This window comes from Lissotriton helveticus, chromosome 2_1, assembly GCF_964261635.1.
Source record: "Lissotriton helveticus chromosome 2_1, aLisHel1.1, whole genome shotgun sequence".
Classification (NCBI taxonomy): domain Eukaryota; kingdom Metazoa; phylum Chordata; class Amphibia; order Caudata; family Salamandridae; genus Lissotriton; species Lissotriton helveticus.
The window spans coordinates 793,938,863-793,954,593 of NC_136059.1; positions in this window are offsets into that span (position 1 = coordinate 793,938,863).

The window sequence follows — 15,731 nt, forward strand, 5'->3', positions numbered from 1 at the left end:
CGTGAGCGGTGCGAAGGTCACTCCCGACCACTGCGGCTATTGAGTGGTGTAACGAGCAACTAATGCCCCGCCAAGTCTCTTGCGGTCTCTGGGATTTGCGGGGATTGCAGTTCGAAACCCCCCTCCGTCTTGGATGATTAGCCTCTCAGGTTTCAGCAGCTTTTTGCAATGCGCGGCGGAACTCCATTTCCGCATTACACGCAGCCAAGTGTACCTGGGTGCTTGGCGGGCATGGCTGGCCCGTAAGCTGCTGGGGGCTGCTAAGAGCAGGATGGCCCCACGGAGACCTGCACCAAAGGAGGGAGCCACTGGCGTGAAAGAGGCTGCGGTGCCCAAGAAACTGCCTGCTGCAAAGGAACCTGAGGCGGCTCTCACCCCACTTCAGGACAACGCGGAGAAGGCTGTGAGCAGGAAAGTGACTCCTGATATGGACCGACATCTGCCAGAGGGGGGGGGGGCACGGAAAAAGAACCCCAATGTTCCTGGGATGTTTGCAGGCAAACCGGTAAGCGGGAAACAGTGTAAACAGCCTAATTCATTGTTGGAGAGAATTCCTAGCACAGGCACTGGCTCCGGGACTGTATCTGTTTCTGCCACTGTTATTAATAAAAACTGCAACATTGTAGCTGCTCCAGAGGAGTTGGTGACACAGTGTGCATGACACCCCAGATATCTCAGATGCCCAAACAATGGGTTTAGAGGCAGCTCCTATCAGCAGAGAACAGGAGGAGGGGCAAGTGTACGACAATTCTCAGCGAGGGCGTTGGCGATTCTCAAGAGATGGGAGATATGGTGCCAGGTGCTCCTGACGGGGAAAACATTTTTTCACTGGCAGAAGAGTCAGATTTAAATAATGTCAGTGACCCCGATAATACGGATATAGACGCCTCAGGGGATGATAGCGATAGCCCCCCCACGACTGCAGATACACTAAGGAGGGCCGCTAACCGCCCTAGAAAGCAAAACCATGCGGGCTCTTGGCATGGAAGCTCTCACTCTGACACCAATGAACATCTTCAATGGGATTTTCCTGCCACCAATATGGGGGCAGAGGGCGGGCCAGGGCCAGGATTTCACGAGGAAAATCTCATTGCCTCGGGTAAGAAAATGGAGCCTGTTCCCTCAATCAGTTTAATATACTCAACTCCTAAGGCAATGCAAATTGAGGCTCAATAGGAGCATAAAAGGGCACAATTGGCGACTAGAAACATCCAGGGCCCTATCCGCAAGACAACTAAAGCCTGTTCAGAGGTGGTAGCAAGAACGACTGCCGTAGAAGAGCGCGTAGTAGGTTTGGAGGCTGGCTTGGAAAGCACCGAACAAAAAACAACTGCTAACGATGCATGAATGATGGATATCCTCTGGAAATTGGAAGAGTCTGAAAATAGGCTGCGAAGGAACAACTTACGCTTGCTGGGCATCGAAGAAAAAGCTGAGTGGAGTGACGTGCATGGTTATGTGCTAAAGCTCTTTAAATCTGCTTTTCCACAATTATCTCATTGGAATTGGGAAGCAGAGATCCAGCGTGTCCACAGATTCCCACTAATGGTTAAAAGTAATCCTGGCCCTAACCCAAAGCCCCGAGCAATTTTAATATTTTTGGGAACTTTTTATTGCGGCAAGCGATATTTGAAAAGGCTAGACCAGATGCCAAAAAATCAGCAGAGGGGCAGACTTTTTTCGTCCGGCCTGACTTCTGCCTCACTACTGAGGAAAGAAGGTGGCGTCTGCAGCAATTGATCAGTCCATTCCAAAAACATGGATGTGAAGTCTATTTGATGAACCCTGCCCGGTTGAAAGTGATCTATCAGGGGCGGGTTAGGGTATTTACATCTGAGATCCAGGCTGAGAAGGAGTTAAGTGATGGCTGATCGAGCTCGAGACTTTGGGGCTTCCTTTATCCTTTTTCTTCTTTCTTAAGGGGAGTGCTAGATGTAACTAAAGGCTTGGTTTTTCGATGGAAAATGTGTAATTAGTTTTGTATTTTTTTTGGCTATGGTGAATCTCGAATCTCGAGGATCTGGGAGGGGTTGGGCTGCTCGTTTATTACTGATTGTTTTTTTTGTGTGTGTTGGGGAGTGACATGGGTTGCACATCAACCCAGGAGGCATCACAAGGGTCTGAGGAACTTTTTTGCCCAAGTAAGGGGTGTGGGGGGGAACAGGGGGGTGGTTGGGGAGGTGGAACCTACTAGGGACAGTGGGGACTTGTGGGGGTATAAGTATATGTCTGTTGGGCTATGTTATTTTTTTTGTTTATGATGCTCAAGGCTACATTGTACTCAGTTCTGTTTACTATATACAATGGGGTGTGTTAGGATAGCATCTGTTAATATTTGTGGATTAAATGACCCTGCTAAACGACATAGGATAAGGGAAGATATTTGAATCTTGAAGGCAGATTGATGTTGTAGCCAGTAGGAATAAAATGATGGTGCTGGACAGCTTTCAACTGATTTTGTGGACCAAACAGTAGGTTAAGACAAAGGGTGTGGCTATATGTGCACGTCGGGGTGTGGCTAACTTTACTCGCTCCATCTCTGACAAATATGGGAGGTGGGCAATTACGCAATGTACTATTGACAGCAGTATGTTCACATTATGCTCTATCTACGGACCAGTATTAGACAATCCTGAAATGTATAATTGGTTTGGTTTAGAACTGGTGGGTTGGCCATCCCCGATCATACTCTGTGGGCTGTGCGATATCCAACCATCCTGAAATAATGAATCAAGGGCGGAAACCGAAGGTTTTTAGATCTCTTAGTCAACTGAAAGAGCTACATGGGTTGGTAGATATGTGAGCACAAGCTGAAGGGAATGATCCAGGGTTCACCTATTTTTCTGCTCCGCATAGGTCACACGCAAGGTTGAATTATTTTTTCATTTCTCATTGTTTGGTGCAGGGCAGTAAAATTACAAAGTTTCCCAGCGTAATGTCTGATCATAACCCTCTGGTTTTGAAAGTGAACTTCAAAGGGCAGACACAAGCAACTAGCTGGACCTTCAATAGGGCGTTATTAACCAACAATTCCTATATAGAACATATGGACATGTGGATCACTAGGTTGCTTAATGAAAACAGGGGAAGTACAGGTAATCAAAATGTCTGGGATTTCCTGAAAGCTGGGATCAGGGGTGGGACCACACAGTTTGGAGACTGTATGAAACACTTGCCAAAGCTGACAAATCATTTGGTGAAGGCTTTATCAGGGGGGGGGGGGGGGATGCCGAATTGTCTCAAACTGGGATTTCAATTGCCAAATCCCCTATAACAGAGATTTCATTTGCCAAATCCGCGGGCAGATACCTGGCTTGGCGGTCCAAGCTCTATGAGAGCAATGAAAGGGTGGGCCATATGCTAGCTGTGATTAGAGAAAAAGAGGCACAGAATCGGATTACTTGCATTATAGATACAGACATTGGTTTAGTAACTGACCCAGGGGAAATTCTTCCGTAGACCGGGATACTCTGAATGCCCCGATGTCATATAGTTACTGCTTACCTATATACCGTGTTAAGTTAGCATGAGCTTATTAAATGTTTAAACGCCATTTTTCCTTTTTGCTGCTTCTGCACACTGCACATAATTGTTGTTTTAGCTTTCAGCCTAGAAGAGCGTTGTGATTTACATGAGAATAATATGTTATTGCTCTGATATCAGCTTTGCTTGGTAAACTATGTTTGTACAGTGAGTGCTGAAGCTTGACACAGTATTGTTGTAAGGTCTGATCTTCGCACCTTCATAGACATAACATAAGTGCAGCTCCTGCCAAATTCTGGCTTTAGCCGCGTTTTATATTGCTTTGCTTAGAGCACACACACACACTTGATGCGGTTCGCCTGCAGAGAGCTGGTGGAAGCTGATGTGATCTCTTCACACTAGGATCTTTAGGTATGAGGCCACCCTGCTAAAACCCAAAGAGACCTTCTTAGATATTAATATAATATGCTAGTTAGGGAGGGTGAGAATTAGGTGTTGTTAACCCTTATTCATTACAGCATCTTAGCATGCTGTCACCTTTTGCTTTCTATGGACTAGTAACTATGCTGATAACTTTGCTTCTGATAATATGTTTCCTTGTATTATCTAAGATACTGCGTTTGAGAAAACGGCATTAGTAAATAAATATTTCAAATGTGCACGTGTCCTCATTTACTCCACGTTCTGGTTTGAAATGATTGTATAACGAAAGAGTGCTCTTGTGTTCCACGAGACCTGAGGTATTGTAAGTTCATGTTCTGTTTTGTCTAAACATTGGGAGTTTGTTATGACCAATGAGACACTGTAGCTAGCTCGGTAAGGGGCTTTTGGGTACTGAGGTGAGTTTTGGGTCACCCTAATTCACTGAGGTTCCAAATCTCTATGCACAGTTCTGTAGGAGAACGGAATCCCTACTACATGGCGCCCGATCGTTGGTGGTCTTATATCATGACACTCAAGTAGTATATCATTCAAACCTTAACCCCTTCACTATCGTTTCCGGAAAACGGTGGTGTCGGACAAAACCTACCTATTTTTGAAATAGGTCTTTTCAAGCTTGAATCTTTCTAAAACGGCTTCCTTGAATTACTACCCAGTTGTGCTACAAAGTTTACTTTGTTTTTCTACATTCCTGTGCTGTCATGGCCCAGCCGGTGGACATTCCACAGCATAGTCGCATTGCGGTGCGCAATCATTTGCTGAATTACAATGTACCCGTTGAGGGCTTGGCTGTGATAATGGTGGTGAGTGCGGAGGCAGCTTACCTATACGAACTCTTTTATTCGTGGGTGACGTTTCCGGCTGTGGACGCTAATTCTGGTGTGTTCCACACTTACACTCCCTCACCTGTACCGAATGAATATACTCCGTACAGGGCACAGGAAGTACCTATTGATACTTGGCAGCATCGCGTTTGGTTTGGTGGCGCCCTACCCCATTCTTTAACGGCTCCGAGGTTAGGTCCTTTGTCCATTCCAGGCGCAAATTGGCCTGTTCTGGCTGGATTTACTCCTCACCCTCAACACGGCAATTGTAATCTAGCTGAAATTCGTAGACTACACGTAGTCTCTATTGCCGTGATTAGAGCTTTAGTGCAATACATAGCCCGTAATCTTCCGTGTGGGCCCCCGGGGGTGCGGCGCTTCTGGCCGGACAGGGCGGTTTGAAGCTCAGTCCCGTAATGGTCAATGCAGTGATAGGCAAGCGTCCCCAGGAAAAGGATGATTTTCCTTTCCGGCTTGCCGAGAAGTTTGATCAGCTGGAAGCAGTATTTCCTAACACGACTCCTGGTGAAAAACACAAGATTCTGACACTTAGTTTGCCAAAAGATTTGGCCCCTGAAATCAGTGACTGTGAGACCTGGGGTAGAACATTTGCGGCGGTCTATGCGAGGTGTTACGGCACTCCGTCTATGGCTGTCCTGCCTACGGTCCTTAAACGTGTTCAGGATGATCACGGACCAGAGGCTGCGGTTGAATTGGGTATGCGCCTGTGTGGCACCTTTGATGTGGTTTGCGATCTCATTCTTGCTAATGTCAAGGGGGATGAAGTGAACTTTCAGGTAGCTAATGCTTTGGCGGCGATTCCCGATGCCGAGAAACCCCGACAGTTAGCGAGGATTATTGTGGCGGCTTATAAGACCGTGGGTCGCAATAGTAGGGGTCTCAAGCCTTTTTCTCTTAAGGAGAAAAAGCAACCCCAAGGGCAGACTTCAGAAACGGAGGTTCAGCCCAAGTCCAAGAAACAAAATTGGCCTAAAAAACAGAAACAGGGTAAGCAACAGCAACAACAGCAGACACAAGAATCTCGTCCTGCGTCTCCGATGCCTGCGCGAACAGAATGTGTTTATGACTTGCGCGATCGCGCGACGATTAAATCACCTGATCGATTTCAGGTTTCTGATCAACGCTCTCCTCGTTCCTTTCAGGACTCATCGGCCCGAAGACCGGTGGTGGAGGAGGCGGAAGGGGTCGGGGTGGTCTGCAAGGACGTGACCAGCCCCGCCAGACAGACGGTACAGGAAAGCAGGACGGCTCAACGCCGAAGAGACCGCAGTTTGCCAAAAAGAAAGTTGTGGCTTTAACATGGTTTAAATGGTTTTCGTCCTTCCTTCACAACCGGTCTCAGAAGTTCAAGATCGACAATGTGCTATCTACTCCTGTGCCTGCAGATCTAGGTGTTCCACAAGGATCCTCCCTCTCCCCCACACTGTTCAACCTCGTCATGGAACCGCTCGCCACCTTGCTCCAAGCTTCCAATGTCCAATTCCATATGTACGCCGACGACACAAAACTTTACCTAAAGCTACAATCCCCGGAAGATATCAAACATCTGAATTCCACGCTTATTAACACTCAATCTTGGCTGGCCGATAATCACCTCAAACTAAATGCTCTGAAAACTGAGTTCCTACTCATCTCACCCCCGGCGAAAATTTCCACCACCCAAACCTGGCTCAATAACCTAACAGCACTCAATGTCCAACCTACCATAGTGGATTCGGCGAAATCCCTAGGCATCACACTCGACGCCAAGCTCGACATGCAGCAGCACGTTAGCAAAGCCACAAAAGCAGCTAATTTCCAAATCAACACACTGAGGAAAATTAAACCCTTCCTCCCTGCCAAAGACTTCCAAACTGCTGTACAAGCTTTAGTCATCCCTCGAATAGACTACGGAATTGTGGCCCTCAGCGGACTCCCGCTATCCACAACAGCACCCTTAAGAGCCTCCCTGAACGCTGCCGCGAGACTCATTACTGGCTCAAGGAAACATTCGCATATATCCCCAGACTTAAAGTCCCTAAAATGGCTGACTTTTGAAGCCAGAATACAGCTAAAAATTGCAGTTATGACACACTCGGCCGTGCACCACAATGCACCCAACTACCTGGCTCAAAAGTTGTCTATATCAGGAGGTTCGAGATCCAATAGAAGTACAAAAAATCTACTCCTGAAACCTCGTAGATTCCGGAAGGAAAAAACATACAAGCGCTCCTTCTCAGGAATGGCACCCAGGATCTGGAATGCGCTCCCTCCTGAAACCAGGCTTATCTCCTCCACTGCACTCTTCAAGAAAGAGGTGAAAACCATCCTTCTGGCAAAGATCTCCTGAACCTTATAGGTGCTGGATCAGAGACTCTGCATTGCTCTGTATCACTGTTCACCTTGTCCTTTGGCACTACACTTCTACTTGATGGGGACACTACTACGCTACTCTCCTACTACCGACCAATATATGATACACGCTGGTTTACTGATTCACTCTCCCGATGCCCCCACTCAGTGTTCTCTCTATACTAAAACATTGGTATAAGCCATCCACACAACCAAGGGGTACCTGAACACCTCTGTAGTGGGATCAATGACTTGTGCCGTCTTATATTACTTGTTTACCTGACTGTATATTGATATGATTTATGTATGTTATTATTATCCTACCATGTTAGTGACTATTATACTGCTCCCACTATCTCTGTTCAGCCCTATTTCCCCTACCCTGTCTTTGTGAAGCGCTCTGATATCTGTAAGGATCTTGTTCGCGCTATATAAAACTTTGAATAAATAAATAAATAAAATAAATAACAGCGCATCAATATGCCACAGATAGTGAGAACGCGGCTTCGGAATCTGACATGGGCTCTGACTTTGCTGGACAGCGCGGCCCATTGTGAGAGAGGCCCTGCGTCCACTACTGAAGGTGACAGCGACTGATATTTATGTTGTGATAGAAACAGCTGATACAAGAGTTGCTCCCCCTGATAGACTTTATGAAATTGTCCTGTTAATCGAAGGTGACATACAACGTACCATAAAAGGGGTATTTTGGGAAAATCTTTCATCATTTTGCTTTCGGAGGCTGATTGGCCCCCATCTTTTGTGCTCGCAGCACCGCGAGGGGAGGAGGTAATCCTCCCGAGTTTCGCGAACACAGTCTCGAAAGAGGATGTGCTGCATTTTGCAGAAGAGTGGGCTAAGGCTCTAGCGCCGGCTCTGTACCGCAACCAATGTGGTTGGGATAAATCGTCCCCATGCCACGAGATTCCTTTACGGTCTCAGCCGCAGCCTCAACCTCAATATCCCATATGGCGTGAAGCCAAGGCTTCCGTCGGGGCAATCCTTGAACAATTGGAATATCAGGGAGTAATTGAAACATGTGTGTCACTGATGAATAACCCTCTTTTTGCTGTGACCAAGCCTGACGGTTCATATCGTTTGGTATTGGATTACCGGCATTTAAACTCGCATTGCCGTAACTGTGCAGTACAGAATACTCACGGCTCTGCCCTAGTGGATAGTCTTGTGCGTAAGCGTTTTAAGACCACGCTTGACATTTCCAACGTTTTTTATGCCCATCGATTGGATGGTCTGAGTTCCCAATGGACCTCCTTTACTTGCGGCGGTGTCCTAAAACAATTTCGGCGTTTGCCTATGGGCTATAAGAATAGCCCTGGGATTTTTACCAGCTGCATTGTCTCTCTTTTGGAGAGGATCGACCCAGATGCATGCTCGTATGTGGATGACATATATCTCGCAGACGACAAAATTTGGGAGCATCTGTGTCGAGTAAACAGCATAATTTGTAACTTTGCAGACCTGGGTTACAAATTTAACTTTGCGAAATCGCAGATTGCAGAGTACACAGTGTTGTTCCTGGGCTATGAGCTCAACAATGAATGTAGCGGTTTGGCTCCTCACTTCCTGGAGAAATGCGCACAGTTGCGCGCTCCTACAACGCTGAAAAAATTACAGTCTTTGCTGGGTTTTTTAAATTTCGGGAGAACTTACCTTCCGCAATATGCCCAGCGTATCAAGCCTTTGTATGCTCTGATACAACCAACTTTTTCCAAATCATGCTGGCTGCCTGAGCACGCAGCCATCTTGCAATCCTTGCAGGCTGATCTGCTCGCTTCTAAATTCTTACTGACTCGTGATAACCACACTAACATGGTGATAAGAATTATTCCTGGGACGCTGGGTTTCATGTACCTAACTTTTAATGAAGGAGACACAGTACCTATTGCTTACAAGTCACACTTGTACACTTCGGCTGAAATGCGGTTTTCCACTGTGGAGAAAGTTTTAACGGCTGTGCAGATGGTGATTCTTAAGGAACGTGCTCTGTCACAGGGAAAACGCATGTTGGTTGTTACACCCTGTCCTCATTTAGAGGCAGTTACAAAAGCCAGTGTACCAAATTCTAAAGCTTTGCACCCTCGGTGGATTCAATGGGCTGCTTCCTTGACGTCCATGGATGTCACGTTTATTTTTGACGCCTCATTACGGTCGCAGGAGTACTTGCAGTATGAATTCTTTCATCCTGCTCCTCTAGCTATGCGACCTTTGGAGGATTTCCATTGCATCATATACACTGATGGTTCGGCGCAGGTTGCGCATGGCTCTAAACACGCCTACGTTTCCGCATGCGCCATTGTGGTCGGTGCCATGGTGAACGATGAGTTCAAGTCCAGAGTTGTGCACACGCAGACTCTAGGGGACTGCACCGCAGAATTGGCAGAGCTTCGTGCTCTTTTACTCGCATTGGAGTACGCTGATCCTAGTTTGACTACTCTTATTGTGAGTGATTCTTACTACTGTGTCCAGTCTTACAATGAAAACTTGCTCTTTTGGATTCAGAATGATTTTCGTGATTCCAAGGGTAGCACAATAAAACACAAGATGATCTGGGTTCGAGTGGCTGAGCTTAAGGCTAATTTGCCACTCGTTTTTGTGATTCATACTCTCGGCCATCAGCGTGTGGGAGTTCACGCTGTCGGTAACTCGCTTGCTGATGAAGCGGTGAAATCAGCGGTGTCTACATATTTAGTTGCAGCAGTTACACGGTCCAAAAGTAAGATTGATGATGACATCTTGGCGGCTGTTGCTGCAACTGAGAAGGGAGGTAAACATCCTACGGGGTTCCCTTCGAAGTACACATACCACTTAAGCCCGAAAAGGTTCCTTTTGTGACAATTCCTGAAGTTGGAGAACATTTGATTCCCAACTCGGATCGCAGAGCTAGCTTGATTACAGCGGCGCATGAAGGTGTGGCGTCTGCGCATGCAGGCGTCTCAGCCACTGTAGCTCATTTACAACAGCGTTTCTGGTGGCGAGGACCTTACAAACAGACGCAAAACTATGTCCTTCAATGTGACATTTGCCAGCAGATTAAACCTTCGACTGCTGCGCGTCCGCCACAGACACAGTTGTACATATCTAATAAACCACTAGGTTTTGTTTATTTAGATCACTGCGGTCCTTTTTCCTCTGATACTGCGTATAAGTACATCTTAGTAGCAGTTGATTCATGCACACGCTTTGTGTGGGTATGGCCCCATCGCAGCGCTGATTCACGGACTGTCATAAGAGATTTGCGTGTCTTTGTAGGGATTTTTGCCTGTTGTACCTTCCATTCGGATCAGGGTCCGGCTTTCGCCTCTAAGGCGTACAAGGATGCCATGACTTCGATGGGGGTCCAAGTCAAGTTTTCGTCTCCCTACAGACCTGAGGGTAATAGTGTAGTGGAGCGAATTAACTCTGACTTAAAGCAATCCTTGACAGCTCGAGTTATAGGCACTGGCAGAAACTGGCTGGCCCACCTCAATGGCCTGCAGCGTGCACTTAATAATCTCCCTAGAAGGTCTCTGGGTGGGCGGACCCCATACAAAATGTCTTTGGCATCAAAGTGTACGTCCCTGACCTTGATGGTCTAGACTGCGTGGCTCGCGCCACAACCTTTGACGTAGATGAACATTGCAATGTTTTACAGGATCTACAAAAGACCAGAGACAGTCTTGCAAAGGAACATTTGCCCTCCACATCGAATGTTGCGTTGCAGATTCCGGTAGTTGGCTGGCTACCCCAAGTTGGTGAACTGGTTCGAGAGAAGATCGATAACAAGAAAGAATTTGGACCTTCCTATCGAGCTCCGGTTCCAGTCCTTGGAGTGAAGGGCACAAGAACAGTCATTTTACCACCGCTTCCAGGTCGTAAGGAAAACAGGTTTATCTCCATTGACAATGTCAAGATACACAGAGTGGCCGATTCTTCTCAGTATGACACCGGCAGTCTCCTGTCCTTCCATTGTGAGAAATTTTGTTATGGCCACTGCTTCTAATCCTGAACCAGAAGTGGCCTTCGAGTTGCCTGCAATTTCCAGTCCTTTATTAAGTACTTTGCCTGGTAAATACCATGATGACATTGATTACACTTACCCCACTGACTTATCTATGCCTGACCTGCAAACACGTTTGACCACAGAATCCAGATTTTCTTTTGACACTGTTTCCAATGCCTCAAAGAAGCCCTCACGGTTTGCAGTTTATGCCAGTTTATTTAAAAAACATTTTTTGATTTCCCCTTGGACATATATTTGGCTGGTGCTTTTTTCGGTTTACCTTTTTATGTCAATTGGTTTTATGTTTTATTTTTTTCGAATTGTCAATGGACACTATGTCGAGGAAAGAACATGCATTCGAAATCTCAATGGAACTTTGGCCCCCCTTTCCTCGTTGCATTCTGCACACAGACTGAAAAGAGACTTGACATTTGTTAACATCACTGCTTGGCCTGTCCTTGATGGGATTGTGTGGGATGCCGTTAGATTTCAAATCCATGGCCCTACTGAGGTTGTTAATGTCCCTAATGTGCTTAGAGTTAACATGGGGATGTAGTGAAACAAAACATACGTTCTGATGATTGGGATGTTCAGGCCGTAGAGACTTTGTTTTCTGTTTTGAAATACTATGCTGCCTTTGATGCTGAAGAGTTGTACTTAGAATCTGCTAATTATGGTGATTTGTTTTGCTTTTAACATTTTGGCAATCACTTCTTACATAAAACTACTTCCAGAAGGAATACTGTTAATTATACGCAATGGGAGCATTGCCCAGCTCCTATACAAGGCAGTTCAAGTACTTTTTTGAAAAAGTACACTTATTTTACCGACTTCAATCCGTCTAATCCCGAGTCCTTTTATTTTAAAATGACACAGAAGCCAATGTCCAAGGTTAGACTTACCGATACCAAATGATTGTACTCGAAGTCCATTCTTGATCAGCTGGCTGTTGACGGCTACGAATTGTGGAAGGAAACTATTGACCTTAAATCTGTTTGGGGTTCTAAAGGCGGGCAGGTACAAAGCACAGAGGCTTTGCACCGAGCATGCCTCATCCCAAATCATATGTTGTTTTTGAATTCTACTATTTCACAAACAACATGCTTTGGATTGGCTACTTCTAAAAAATTAAATACACCTACCATCCCTGAGTTAGAAGAATATTCTGGCTGGAGTAATTTTACTCAGTTTTCCATTAGGGATTTACAGACCCTATTGCTAAATTCATCCTTTAACATATCCAGTATGGATCCAAAAGGTTGGCTGGTGTGGCACAGAAGTGCTGATTCATGCCAGCACCATTTTCTTGGTTTATCTGATGGCTTTAAACAGGTCAGACCTGATCCACGGTTTGAAACTGACCATTCTGTCACGACTTATTCAGTAGGCAAATTATGTAAAAATTGGCTGAAACTTTCTACTATGGCTGCGGTTAAACTGCATCTATCCAAGCTGAATGAAGATATAGATGTAAATGATTTCATAAAAGGCCCGGCTAGTGGTAGATCAAAAAGATGGATATATGCGATTTACAATGAAATCTGGAAGACATCACAGATTGAGGCGGCGACACGCCTTAGAGCTATTGATTAAGCTAATCTAGAAAAAGTGCTTGCAGTTGTTGATAATAGTATTAACATGCTTTCTTCCCACATTTACACGTTAGATAACATTGTGTCCTCTGTAGTGGATATAGTGCAGGATGAAGTGTCTGTGTTGTACCATGGTCAAAACCAGTTGCGTTCTATTATGCAATTTGCGTGGACCCTGCAGACGCTGAAGGCTGGCAAGGTGCCATGGACCTACATGAATGTGTCCTCCCTTTTCGCCCCTTTTAATTTGACTGACAAGCAGCGCTTGCTTTCCATGCGTGATGCGTCTTTTTCCATGTTACATATTGAAAGGTTGGAATCTTTACCTTTCACCGTGGCAGAGGCCGCTGCTGCAACGTGGCTAATCCACGGTTTAATCACATTACCATTTGCTTTATATAAATTAAAAAATTGTATGCGATATGTTGCTTTAGGTCGATATGAGCCATTGGGTAATGCTTATCTGCATGAGGTCTGGTCACTCCCATTTACTTACAGATGTTTAAAAGACGGACAAGAAGTGTATCTGAATGGGGAGGAGTGTACAGAGACACCAGATCACTCTTTAATGTGTAGACACATTCAATTGCACGGTTCTTGCAACCAGGACCGCCCTAATCTAGCCTGTGTTTTGAAAGGAACGCCAGTTCCCGCAATCATACCCACTTTTACATTACTGGCAAACGGCAGTTATTCTCTTTTAAATAACGAGGATTGTTGTGGGTTAATTAAAGGTGTTGCTTATGTGGTGACTGTATCTGAACGTGTAGTTTGCTGCAAAAATGTTTTATACCCACCCCCGCATGGGAAAGGGGATGTTTCCATCTGGCCGCGCATCCCAACCTTGACTGCAGAGTTCAATGGCATGAGTAGAATAAGAGCTCTTTTGTCCCAAAAAGAAATGGCCTTGAGTTCGGCTCGAGAAACATTTGTGCTTCACATAGCTAACACCCGCACAGAAGTACAGGCCTTTTTAAATACTGATTTGCCGTTGCATTTCAGCGAGCTGATTCATTCAATCTTTTACGCGTCCTCCATGACTGGGCTCGCGCACTTTTTTAAGATAGTTAGCAGTGGTCTCGTGACTTCATTTGAAAAAATATTTGGGGTCATTCCTGCTTTCTTCCATTCTATATTTTCAAGTCTGTTTGGTGGATTCCCGGTTTTACTGGCACTGGCGGCAGGCGTTCTGGTGATATTTTGCTTTATTAAAAATGGATGCCCTTCCTGTGCTAGACGCCGCGCAGCCCCTCCTGGAACTGTTTCGCAACAGGATGCTTGAATACTATGGCACACTGCCGCTTACGACTTTAAACACGGCATATGGATTATCGTTTCGATTTTCCTATTTTACATGTGTCCAGCCTGTGTTTCATTGCCTGAGCTGCGATTTCGACTGGGCCCTTGATTTGTGTCTCTGCAAGACGGTGTCTCCTGATGTCGATTTTAATCAGCTGATGAGTCCCATCGTTACTCACAAGTTGGTTTGTTCTGGCGAAAGGATTATGGCCTTGGCAGCGATGCATGGACTAATGGGTCGTTGGAACATACTCGCAGCAGCGCAAGATTTCTTGGCACAGAGCTTTCTTGAGAACCCACCGAGTTGTCCTCTGATGGTGATAGAGGCTCTGGTATTAGAAGAACACGTATGTTCTTTCCCACTATTAAATTGAATGGCTGAACTGTTTTTGGATAAAGACGGTGACTTCATATTGGAGGCTGTTGCTGCATATTTTGCGTTATTCGGTCTTGCCCTAAAAAGCTTTCCAGGTTTCTGATCACACCCCTTTACTACTTACATAACTTTTTACAAATTATGCTTACATTTTTCAACACCCACACCTATTGGCTTGAGTGACAATGAATACTGTTTTGACTTATGAAGATTTTTTCCCTCATTTTTAGATTTTGACATTGCTCGTTGTTCTTGAACTCTGCTTTCATGACTTGCCTCTTGTCTTATCTTATCTTATCTTATCCGTGCTCGGATCATGGGGGGGGTGTCATATAGTTACTGCTTACCTATATACCGTGTTAAGTTAGCATGAGCTTATTAAATGTTTAAACGCCATTTTCCTTTTTGCTGCTTCTGCACACGGCACATAATTGTTGTTTTAGCTTTCAGCCTAGAAGAGCGTTGTGATTTACATGAGAATAATATGTTATTGCTCTGATATCAGCTTTGCTTGGTAAACTATGTCTGTACAGTGAGTGTTGAAGCTTCAAGGATAACTCGACACAGTATTGTTGTAAGGTCTGATCTTCGCACCCTCATAGACATAACATAAGTGCAGCTCCTGCCAAATTCTGGCTTTAGGCGCGTTTTATATTGCTTTGCTTAGAGCACACACACACACTTGATGCGGTTCGCATGCAGAGAGCTCGTGGAAGCTGATGTGATCTCCTCACATTAGGATCTTGAGGTATGGGGCCGCCCTGCTAAAACCCAAAGAGACCTTCTTAGATATTAATATAATATGCTAGTTAGGGAGGGTGAGAATTAGGTGTTGTTAACCCTTATTCATTACAGCATCTTAGCATGCTGTCACCTTTTGCTTTCTATAGACTAGTAACTATGCTGATAACTTTGCTTCTGATAATATGTTTCCTTGTATTATCTAAGATACTGCGTTTGAGAAAACGGCATTAGTAAATAAATATTTCAAATGTGCACGTGTCCTCATTTACTCCACGTTCTGGTTTGAAATGATTGTATAACGAAAGAGTGCTCATGTGTTCCACGAGACCTGAGGTATTGTAAGTTCATGTTCTGGTTTGCCTAAACATTGGGAGTTTGTTATGACCAATGAGACACTGTAGCTAGCTCGGTAAGGGGATTTTGGGTACTAAGGTGAGTTTTGGGTCACCCTAATTCACTGAGGCTCCAAATCTCTATGAACAGTTCTGTAGGAGAACGGAATCCCTGCTACACCGATTAGTCAGGGAAAAATAACCCGGGCTCTAGACTCTTTACCATCACGTAAAGCAGTTGGCCCTGATCGTCTCCCAGATGAATTTTTCTAAGAACTTCCGGACACA